The sequence below is a fragment of the Notolepis coatsorum genome (genome assembly GCF_963971535.1).
Source record: "Notolepis coatsorum genome assembly, chromosome: 5".
NCBI lineage: Eukaryota > Metazoa > Chordata > Actinopteri > Aulopiformes > Paralepididae > Notolepis > Notolepis coatsorum.
In genome coordinates, this window is record NC_140169.1 from 80,951,626 (window position 1) to 80,964,339 (window position 12,714).

Consider the following 12,714-nt stretch of genomic DNA (forward strand, 5'->3'; position numbering starts at 1 on the left):
CAGTGTCAGAAATAATGAGGAAAATATGAATTATGATTTTTCTTTTCATCTTTGACAGTGAATAAAACCATGATAATAATGACCAAACTTAAAAAACTGCCACTGAGCTCATTCAGTACCCTCTTGAGATCATGTGTACAAAAGATCTAAGGAAATTAATAAAGGGAAGATGATCAAATTGAAGGTTCTGTATATACAGTACTGAATTCTCCCATCCGGACCAATGCAATTTGAAATATTATTATAGAATATAGAATATATGCTTATACATTACCTTATTATAGCCAATTCGCACATTTATATATATATATACATATAGTATCTTTCAAATGGCCGAGTTCAATTTGGATATAGTATCACCAGGCTTGCATAATAACAGATACTGATATTTACTGTAATCGACTGTAATATTTTATTTCCCCCACAGTGTAACCATATTGAAACTAATTTCAGATCTAATTCTTCTTACATGTTAACAATAGTGTGGAGAAACTGACTGCGTTTCAATATTTGTCAAAAACGTTACCTTTAGTAGTGTATTATCGCGAATCATAACAATTATTGATATGATTAATTCAGAACGCTGAACTTTGAACCACCATAGGGGACCACAGGAAGTGTAGATTGGAGAAAATCTTCAAAATCTTCAAAATGGCCGCAAAAAGATTCCAATTCCGATGGTTCAACATTTCCATATCCGGTTCCGGGTCAAAAAAACGATTTCACATAAAAAAAACTTAAAATGATATAAACTCACTTTTAACCTATTGCTAAACTATTGCCAACCTAACGTTTTACATTCTACATGTATTTGTGACATAGTAGTGATAATAATACTTGAAAACGGTTGATTTTAAAATCACAAATTTTTTTCCATCTTCATAAAAATATAATAATAATTTAATAAGGTCAAAAGGGGTCGGTACCGACCCTGTCGAGTGGAACAGGTTAAAAAAAGAAATCATCACAACGGCCGATAAAGTAAAGGCCACTATCTAGTCCGGGGGTCCTGGGGTGGGAGTGGGGGAGGAAATTGTGTTTTTTTTATTTTTTATTTTTTTAAATCTTTTCCCCCCTCCTTTTCCCTCAGTTTTTCTCCCATTCCAATGTTAATCGTTATGCCAATTCCCAATCCCCTTCCTGGTCGCTGCGCACTTACCCCCCACAGTCGGTCTGGGAGAGTGGAGGCTATCACGTGCTTCCTCCGACACACGTGTAGTAGGGGTGGACGGTATGGTCTAAAATGTATATCACGGTATAATTTGAAGCATAGACGGTAACGGTATATATCACGGTATCAGTGTTTCCGTTAGAATTTTTTTTTGCCTGATAGGCAGGCTATATAAAGAATGACAACCTCAAGGCATGTAGATTTATAATATTTTAACTTAAAACTAGGCTACTTTTGCGTATACAGTCATTATATTCCAAATAAAATAAGTCCTGCGTCGAGACAGCGCCCCCCACCCAACGGCTGAATTGCCAATGGCTGAATTGGAGTATTGCACTGTGCAGGCACAGCTGTCCAGCTCTGCGGCTCTGCAGCTGCATGCTTCTCGCAAAATCCAGCATCCAGCTCCCGCTGCCCAGCCGTCGTTATCAGAACACTACACACATCATAATGTTCACAGCAAACTGTAGTTGATCACCAGGTATGTTTTATTAACGTAGAATAATTCATATAAGAAAAACGAAATCTCTTACCTTTCTCCACTGGTTAAAAATGCCAGGAACTGAAATTGAAACTTGCTGTGCACCGCGGTGATATGTGTTTATTATGAAATGACAATTGCGTGTTGACACGCCCACTGCGCGAAGCCTCCTAAATAACTTTTTCCAGTTTGCACATATCTATTATCTATGACTAATTCTATCTATTTTTAGGGGCAAATGCGAGTGAAATAGTCGCGCTGTGGTTACATGACGTCATTGCTATTTTAGAGCTGCTCTACCGGTTACAAGGTATAGTCAAAATCCATACCGTAGAGCAAATTCATACCGTTTATACCATATACCGTTTATACCGTCCACCCCTAACGTGTAGCCAATCAACCACTTCTTTTAATTTTTGTTATTCTATTGTCATTATTGTTATTATTAGTATTGTCTGGTGTTGTTCTGTTTATTATTATTATTATTACTGTATTATGTGCAGTCATGTTTTGTTTTATATTCTATGTAAAAAAAAATATATATTGAAAAGTTGTCAATTGTCATTGTCCCCTGGAAAGGACAAAGTGAAAAGAAGTTATGGGGGGGGGGGGGGGTTGGTTAGGCAGCCGTGACGCCAATAAATCACCAATTAGTCCAGAGGCTTTTAGCAGACCTCCTGGCTGATTTTGTGGAGCTCAGCAACCAAGCCACATTAAGTTTGATTACGTTTTTATTTTTATACCATTTGATTTTATTTTATGTTAGAATCATGTCTAAACAGACACAGACCAGGATGGGAACGCTGAACGCCGTGGATAAGGAGCTCATTAGGTCGATATTCCGTGAGGAAATAGAGGCTATCGTGGCTAAGCTAACCGGCAGGGTGGATGCGCTCCAGGAGACGGTAGCCAGCATAGACACACGGTTAGCCGTGGTGGAGGAGAGCCTATCCGCAGTCGTGGAGGTGGCTGATACCAACGCCACGGTGATATCGTCCTTGGAGGACAAGCTGCAGGCTTGTGAGATGAAGTCGGCAGATCTGGAGGACCGTGGCAGGAGATGCAATGTTAGAATATACGGGTTACCCAATGAAGTGGAGGAGGACGCGCCGATTAAGTTCCTCGAGAAAATGATACCGAAGTGGTTCCCGAAGCTAGCCTGCCCCGAGATAGAGAGAGCTCACATGCCGCTACCCTGATGAAGAGCGAGCGTACAAACCCACGCACATTCATCTTCTGCTGCCTGAGGTTCCAGACAAGACAGGATATTTTAAAAGAGGCCAGGTTGAATCCTCCGGTTGTGAACGGCCGTACCCTGAGATTCGCCGCAGATTTCAGTGACTACACAGCTAGGCGCCGTAGAGCTTTCGCCAGGGCCATGGATCTAGCACGTGAAAGGGCGGTGGAGGTATACCTATTGTTCCCGGCAACGCTGAAAGTAAAGACGGGACGAGGAGAGGTGTCGTGCAACCGTCTATTCAAGTCACCATCCGAGGCGGAGGACTTCATTCGGAAAAGCAATACAAACATCCCGACTGAGAGGAACAGACCGCCCCCGGTGGAGCAGACCTCGAGTGACGGAGAGTGAGAGGCCGGAGCAGGTACCTGAGGCTGGCTTCACGCGAGGCCTGCTAGCATGCTAGCTATCCAAGCTAGCGGCCCTGAAGAGTAGAGCGGGCTCCACACGTGGGCTGCTAGCATACCAGCTAACCAAGCTAACGGCTCTGGAGCACGAGAGCTGTTAGCACACCAGCTAGCTATCCAAGCTAGCACTGTTGTAAACACAGCCGACCGCAGATTTTTCAATCCTCAGAACGGTAACACTCAACTTCTCTATACGGTATTGTCTCAGTCACGAGCATGAACATTGACTATTTGAAATGTAATTCAGTTTCAAGTTTCAAGTTTCTTTAATAGTTGTCATACAGAAGTACAGAATACTTTTATACAAAATGCTTCTTACTGTTACGCTCCAGAGACTGTGCTAGACAAGATAAGTATGAAATAAAATAGTATAGCATGTAAAATAGAAGTAAAAATAGAGGTCACAGTGTTCAGTATAGACATATGTACAATGTTCGATGCAGAATAGAAGTAACTGAGTTACCATACAATATACAATATACTATGCAATGTACTAATATACAATACTATATAGTGCAAAGCAGAAATGGGATGAGGTACAATTTAGGTACAATTTACAGTAAGCGATATGGCCAAAAACGTTATCGCGATAAAACATTTAAATTATTTTCATATCACTCGATATCGATAATTATCGTCGATATAATTTCTGTCAAGTATAATTAACTTCTTATGCCCGGCGCCGACGTTCTTCTAGGCAGTAAACACGGCCCAGTGCATAGATTATTATATTCCACCAGGGGGCAACCTACCGCCACTGGATCATATGCATTATAAGAATGGAACAGTTTGCCAGAGCAAGCGGTGTATCCCACGACAATGTACTAACTATCACCCTAAAATACTCCGTTCCGCCCCAATACATTGCAACGACGTCCACCGCATACCCCACACTATTCTAACAGTTACCATCAAAATTCACGCCACACACCCACTCCACACGTAAACTATAAAATAGCAGCGTGCAAGCTAATGATCCTAGCCAGCCTTGTTTCCAATGTACTAACTATTAGAGATGTTCCGATACCATTTTTTACTTTCCGATCCGATTCCGATACCTAAGCTTTGGGTATCGGCCGATACCGATACTTATCCGATACCAGTGCATACATATAATTTAAAAAAAAAAACGATATTATATAAATTATACCTTTTTTTTTTTTTTTTTAACAAATACTGTTTTATATATACTGTTTTTTAGTAATAACTAGAAAGTAATGGTATTTATTCAACAACAGGTGATTGTATAGATTTTTTTTTTTTTATCCACTTTTTCTCCCATTTTTCTATATTTTCTCCCATCCCAATTTCGTATCATCCAATTCAACCCTCCCCTGTCACGAACGCTGTTTCTTGCCTCCCACAAGCCGGCTGCAATGTGGACTAAGTCATACATAGCACAAGTCCCCTCCGGTACTTGAGGTAACAGCAGTCGCATCTTTTCACCTGCGCAGCTCGATCTCTCAGTGTCGAGGAGTAACGCGTGGGAGGCTCACGCTGCCCCCGACACTTCCTGATTCTACTGCGCAGGCGCACCAACCGACTTGTAGGAGTCGCTTGTTCACAACGTTCTATCCCCACCCTTCAGTTTTCCCTCCCCGTAATACGGCCAATGTGTATTACTGCGGACGACCAGCTAAACTGAAAACAATGTGGAGAGCTGGATTCGAACACGCGAATCCTAGCGTCTCCACACTGGTGGCGAGTGCCTTGCCCACTACACCACCTAGCCGCCCGTGATTGTATAGATTTGTATTAGTATCATTAATCAATGAGTATGGGGCTTCAGCACTGCAGATATACCCTACTCCAATGATCCACACGGACATTATACGTTGCTGCACTCGCTACCCACTGGCTCTGCAGATATACCCTACTCAGTCTGTCTACAAGGCTCCGTTTCAGTAGCAGTCGGATCTGTTGTGATTTTTGCACAATAAATATTCAACATTCTCTTTTGAGACTCCGCCTCAGACTCTTATCATTTGGCACTAAAAGCTAAACATTGTCACCGATATGGCTGTCCGCAACATGTCATTAATTGTGTACGCGAGGTGGTCTCAATGACGACGTCAACGTGAGCTAAGTTAGCATAGCATGAGCTGCCGGTATATGAAAAGACTAACGTTACTGGTGACATTGTGATTTAACGAATACTCCTTTGCCAACTTGCTGTACTTTGCTTGCAGGTCTGCAGCCATTATTGCTGGAGTATGAATAGCCCCAACTTTAGCCAAGGTAATGTTAAAGCTAGCTTTCGGTTAGCTGTTCAATGCTAATAACACCAGCTACCAAGCGAACCCATGAGCTCCCCGTCAACACCGCTCTGTCGGGACGATGACATTTAAGAAAGTATCTGCTGTTAAAATGACAAATGGCATTGACACTTTAATCGATTAAGCACACGTTTGTTTTATAATGCTTACTCAACAGACCGCAGTGTTGTTGATAAATTACGTCATATGGTATCGGAGCGCAGCATTAGAGGGTACTCGCCGATACGATACCAGCATTTTAGGCAGTATCGGCGGCTTTTCCGATACTGGTATCGGTATCGGAACAACTCTACTAACTATCACCCTAAAATACTCCGTTCCGGCCCAATACATTGCAACGACGTCCACCGTGGCGCAGCATACCGCACACTACTCTAACCGTTACCCTCAGAATTCACGCCACACACCCACTCCGCATGTAAACTATAAAATAGCGGCGTGCAAGCTAATGATCCTAGCCAGCCTTGCTTACTACCCAGAGGTGCACCGCGGGTCTCCTTTGCTGTCGCCATCTCCTTCACTGATTGGTTGTTAGTGCGTGTGCGCTGATATCCAAGCTTGGAAAATCGATATATCGAAACTTTGCGACCACGTTTCATGTTTATTTCGAGGAAATAATTTATCGCGATAGTTATAGTTATCGTTTTATCGCCCGGCCCTAGCTGACGGTGCAAAACTTATCATAACATAAGCTCCTCTTCTTTTAGCACTAAGTCCCGTAGAGTAGCCATAGTAGCTAAGCGAAAGTTGAATATTAAACTATTAGACGTGTGGTCTGATGCAGAAGGTCGAATTACTATTGCTAAGATGGAATACTCTAACAGGAAAATTGCTCTGATAGCCGCCTATACCCCTAATGTGTATGACGCTAACTTTTATACTGTACTCACCACAGAGATGTTGAAACTACCTGAGTATTCATTTATAGTGGGTGCTGATTTCAATGCCATTTGGGATCCATTGATTGATAAGTCCAGTAATGCTGAAACCCACGATCAGATGCAAGCGACCGCGGCCCTACGTGCCTGGTCTAGGGACATGGGGGTTATTGATATGTGGCGGTTACTCAACCCAACCGCGCGAGACTACTCTTTTTTCTCCGCGAGACATAAAACTTTTTCCAGAATTGATTATGTTTTTTTCTTTCTCTAGGCTATTCGATAGCCTTGACGTTGACTTGAGGCCCATTGCACTGTCAGACCACAAATACATCCTCCTTAAGGGTTCACTCAGTAAAATAACGTCCCGTGCCCCTAGATGGCGCTTTAACTCAACGCTGCTGAAGAACGATGAATTCAACTTACAATTTAAGGAGAAGCTCATTGAATTCTTGCAGTTTAATGCTGGATCGGTACAGGACCCCAGAATTTTATGGAATTCGGTTAAGGGGTTTATTAGAAGTAACACCACTCAGGTCCGGTTCCGGGTCAAGAATGGGGTGAACGTCTTTGAGCCACGCTGCCGCTCCCGTACTTTTATTTTACTTTAAAAAGCCTTTTTTTTTTATTTCAAGATAATTGAACCACCAATATACAACATCCGTATCTCTGCCTGTATTATTCGACCCAAAAGAAAAAAGAATAACGAGTGTGATGGCTGCGCGAGTCTTGAGGAGCGAGACCAGCCCCGTGGATGGGGCTACCATGGCTAAGCTAATGGAGGAACTCAAACAGGCCTTCACCACAGAGTTCAGAACGTTTACTGCCTCGCTCGAGTCTAGACTCGACTGCTTCCAACAGGAGATCGCAGACCATACCCAACGCCTGACCTCCGTGGAAGGCGGCCTGGATATGTGGTCGGGTAGGATGGTGGAGCTGGAGGCAAGATGCACAGCTCAGGACGTAGTCATTGACAAGCTAAAAAACAAGCTAATTGATGTTGAATCACGCAGTCTGCGTTCTAATATACGCATCCTAGGCCTGGACGAATCCCTACACAGCAACCGCCCTAGTGTCTTTTTCGCAGTGGTCCTGGTGGAAATCATGGGGAAAGATATCCTCGCTACACCACCGGAGCTCAACCGATGCCACAGGACGCTAACACCCAAACCAGCGCCAGGCTCCAGGCCTAGGGCAGTGATCGCCTGCTTACATCACTACAAGATTAAGGAGACTATTATCCTGGAAGCTCGCAAAAGGAGAGGGGATCTGACATACTTCACCGGAGCTGAACGCGGACCCGACACCGGCCTCATCAGATCCAGACGTGGTAGTAGCTCTGGGCCGTTAGCATCCTGCTACGGCTATCACAAAGAGAGGGGTTGCGTTTAATGTTTTATTACATATGTGATTATGGATGAATACTTGTCGTTAGGCTTCGCCTGGAAGGTTATCTTTTTCTTTTTTTCTTTTCTTTTCTCCAGCCGTTGACCTTACTAATGGCTTATGGTTCAATTTGATTTTTTATTGTTTACTTTACACTTTGAGGCACTTTTGCATACAGGGGAATGTGGCAGTTGGCCACTGAGATGGTTCTATGAATGGTAGTTTTGAAGTCTCTGGAAATGTTGGTGAGTCCCTGTGATGTTGGGGAAAGACCCACCGGTCCCACACCTTTATATGTTTTTTATGTCATTGATATTTGTTTTATGTATGGCTCAAAGTACGTGTGCATAGTGTTTAAGATAAGTGAATTCTGCATGCCCACAGGCTTGTCCAGGTCTGCCCCGCCTACACACCCCTCAATATTCTATGGCTATGGCTAACTCTGAGACCTTCAAGCTCTGCTCCTGGAATGTTCGAGGTCTTCAGAAGTTGGCTAAGAGGAAGGCGATTCGGACCTTTTTAAAGAAGGAGAATGTCTCTATTGCTTTTTTACAAGAAACCCATATGGGGCCCAACGACACTGCTAAACTCCAAAAGAGTTGGGTGGGACAGGTCGCCACAAACTATTCTACATTCAGTAGGGGAGTGGCCATATTGATCAATAAAAATCTCCCCTTTAGACTCATAACTTCCTCCTTGGATAGCCAGGGTCGCTATGTGATTATCAAAGGGGTTCTTAAGGGTAAAGAAATGACATTTATGAATGTATACTGTCCCCCAGGCTACTCCCCTGACTTTCTATCCAAAATATTTACTGAATTTAATGGCCTGGCCTCTGAGAATGCTTTTGTGGGCGGAGACTTTAATAATAATAATAATAATAATGGATTGGATTTATATAGCGCTTTTCTCTGACTCAGAGCGCTTCACAGAGTCCATTATTCGTTCATACACAGTCATACCGGTGGTGGTAAGCTACAATTGCAGCCAGAGCTGCCCTGAGGCAGACTCACGGAAGCGTGGCGAATAATCATCGCCTACGGCCCCTCCGACCACCACCAACATTCATTCACATGCATACACATTCATACGAGGCAAGTAGGTTAAGTGTCTTGCCCAAGGACACAACGGCAATGGGATGGACATGGGCTTGAGCGGGATTCGAACCACCAACTAGGGCTGCAACGAATGACTATTTTGGTAGTCGACTAATCTGCCGATTATTTTTTCGATTAGTCGACTAATCGAAAACCAATGTAAACAACAACAAAAAAAAAAAAAAAAAAAAAAAAGGATTTTTTTTTTTTTTTTTTTTTTTAACTACCTATCTTTGTGAAAGTGGCTTCTCAGCTCTGGTCCAGCTGAAGACAGAGCAGAGGAACAGATTGGACATTGAGCATGACCTCAGAGTTGCTTGTCTACCATCACCCCAGACTTTGAGACTCTTGTCAGGACCAAACAGCAACATCATAACATGATGATCCCATAGCAAATTAAAATAATGACTCATGAAACATTTGAATTTGGATCTTGCAACTTTAAATGAAATGTATTTGAAATGTTGAAGTCAAGAATACAGTCAGTCAGTGCATTGAGTCAAGTGCAATCACTCATAACAACTTAAGATAAATAAATTAAATAATACAAAATTGGAAGTGTAGTGCACTGTACTTTAAGTTTAAATAACTAAAATAATAATAAGAAAAAAGAAATAACTAGCAGCAGCATCTGCCCCCAGCACCACGGCTGATGGGGCTGTAACTTGGTCCACGACCAGGAGGGGAGGGTGACGTACACTACTGAGTACTGACGTCGTGGAACAGCTGTAGGGGGAGACGGGGATGAGTCAGATCAGACAGACTTCTAGGTCTTTTGTTTGCTGGGTGTGAGAGGAGTCCGTGTGTGTGTGTAATTGTGTATGTGTGTGTGTCTTACTCTGATCGCTGTGTGAGAGTGAGAGGAGTGTGTGTACTGTACTGTGTAATTTGTGTATGTGTGTGTCTTACTCTGATCGCTGTGTGTGAGTGAGAGGAGTATGTGTGTGTGTCTTACTCTGATCGCTGTGTGTGAGTGAGAGGAGTATGTGTGTGTGTCTTACTCTGATCGCTGTGTGTGAGTGAGAGTAGAGCCATATGAAATCCGTTTTATTATTTTCCAAATTCCATTTTATTTTTTCCCAAATTCCATTTTTTCCGTTTTAATATTTCAGAATTCTGTATTTTGCCTTTTATGCTCATTTTACCATCAGAAATAGTGTCTAATAAGTGGGAATGAATAAATGTCCACAATTGAATAAGATATAACAGTCCATTTAATGTTTTTAAGTGCTGCAACTCAGAAATACAGTTCAATTTTACACAATATTTTTCAATTAATATTGTGACAAAATAAAAATACATATTTCAAGTGTAAACAATAGATACAGCTAGCTACTACTGACATTATCACAATGACAATGTCAGTAACCTAGCTATATCTATTATATTGTGATGAAATATAGTAATGCATAATTTAGGCACCTTTAGTTTAGTTTATTTCGTTTATAAAGGACAGTGTATAATGGCAATCGTTTGCATTAAACAAATGGATGGGTGCACTAGATTTAGCAAGAAGCTATCATTTCCATCTATAGTCCTATGTACTGTAACGTTTCATAGCTATTTAAGTTTATTTAGATTATAAAGGGCAGTGTATAATGACAATAGTTTGCATTAAACAAATGGATGGGTGCACCAGATTTAGCTAGAACTTCTAGAAGCTATCATTTCCATAGATAGTCCTATAACGTTACATAGCTATTTACGTGTATTTAGTTTATAAAGGGCAGTGTATAATGACAATCGTTTGCATTAAACAAATTGATGGGTGCACTAGATTTAGCTAGAAGCTAAACGTCCTAACGTTATAGCTATTTTTGCGGGTCCAGTCCACGGAACGTTGACAGAATTAGCAAAACACCTTATCACCGGAGGCATAAAAGTCATTAGGATACTGTTCTGCTCTGAATTGAGGGCTTATTGTGGAATTGTTTAGCTTATTGACGATGTTAACACTGAAGCAGCCAGACGCTTGAGCACCGCGGCTGTGTTGTGTGTAACACGCTGTAGAGTCCCCGCCTCCCCGGTCGCGTGTGCACCAAACGTTCCACCCAAAAACGAAATTTCTGTCCAGATTAGGCCAAATTCTGCAATATTCCACGTTTTGCAGTTGATTCCATTTTTATTGGTTAATTCCGCGATTCCGTCCGCGATTCCGTGAACGCGGATTTCATATGGCTCTAAGTGAGAGGAGTGCGTGTGTAACTGTGTAATGTATTGTGTGTCTGTCTGTCTGATGATCATCATCTCCTGCAGGGGAACACAGTACACCAATTTCTTTAAATTGCAGTGAGTGCGAGCATATCGACATGCTCTGTACTTTAAATAACTACTAAAATAATAATATTAAAAAAAGAAATAACTAGCAGCAGCATCTGCCCCCAGCACCACGGCTGATGGGGCTGTAACTTGGTCCAGGACCAGGAGAGAAGGGTGACGTACTGACGTCGTGGAACAGCTGTAGGGGGAGAGGGGGATGACATGAGTCAGATCAGACAGACTTCTAGGTCTTTTGTTTGCTGTGTGTGAGAGGAGTCTGTGTGTGTGTGTGTATGTGTGTGACAGACAGTGGTGGTATTGGTGGTGTATGTTAGTAGTGGTGGTGGTATTGGTGGAGTTAGTAGTGGTGGTATTGGTGGTGTTAGTAGTGGTGGTGGTGGTGTTAGTAGTGGTGGTGGTGGTGTTAGTAGTGGTGGTGGTGTTAGTAGTGGTGGTGGTGTTAGTAGTGGTGGTGTTAGTAGTGGTGATGGTGTTAGTAGTGGTGGTGGTGTTAGTAGTGGTGGTGGTGTTAGTAGTGGTGGTGTTAGTAGTGGTGGTGGTGTTAGTAGTGGTGGTGGTGTTAGTAGTGGTGGTGTTAGTAGTGGTGGTATTGGTGGTGTTAGTAGTGGTGGTGTTAGTAGTGGTGGTGGTGTTAGTAGTGGTGGTGGTGGTGGTGTTAGTAGTGGTGGTATTGGTGGTGTTAGTAGTGGTGGTGTTAGTAGTGGTGGTGGTGTTAGTAGTGGTGGTATTGGTGGTGTTAGTAGTGGTGGTGGTGGTGTTAGTAGTGGTGGTGTGGTGTTAGTAGTGGTGGTGGTGTTAGTAGTGGTGGTATTGGTGGTGGTGTTAGTACGTGTCTTACTCTGATCGCTGTGTGTGAGTGAGAGGAGTGTGTATGTGTCCAATGTGTGTGTGTCTTACTCTGATCACTGTGAGTGAGAGGAGTGCGTGTGTGTGTGTAATTATAATGTATTGCAGGGGAGGAAACTAACTTTTTGGCTTACCAGCCAACTGGCGAGTATCTGATTTTTTTTACCAGCCAAAAAGATTTTTTACCAGACAAAAAAAATCGCTAATTGTGATAATTACTTCTTTGTACGTCTTCGTCTAAATTGATTTTCAATCATAGTAAATTAATCACACTGTCTCTACTCTTCAAAATATTACATCATTAAATCACATATTAACATGAAAGAGGGAACTATTATGGACTGGGTTGGGCTGAACTGGGCAGTGAAAGATGCTGGGTTGGGCTGGTCTAGGTTATACTGAATGATGAATTGAAAATGAATTGAAAATGGGGGACCCTGATGTAAACAAGACGAAAGTCTTTCTCTGGTCTGCATCCCCTTAACAATTGCATGTATTGAGCCGTACTGTACTGTACCCATTCTGCAATCTGTTAAATAAAGTTTTCATTCATTCATTCATCACAGCTCAACTACTAGGAATGTGTGTCTGACTCTTAAGTGCAGGAAATATTCATCAGAAAGGGGGGACATGATGGAGGGAATGGAAAGAGCAG

The 12,714-nt window shown here is 42.4% G+C and overlaps 1 protein-coding gene across 2 annotated transcripts in view; it reads right to left on the reverse strand.

The window, feature by feature from the left end:
• The window catches only part of snx17 (sorting nexin 17), a 235,604-nt gene that overhangs the window by 124,976 nt on the left and 97,914 nt on the right, over positions 1-12,714 (reverse strand). The gene's annotated exons all lie outside the window — the stretch shown is intronic.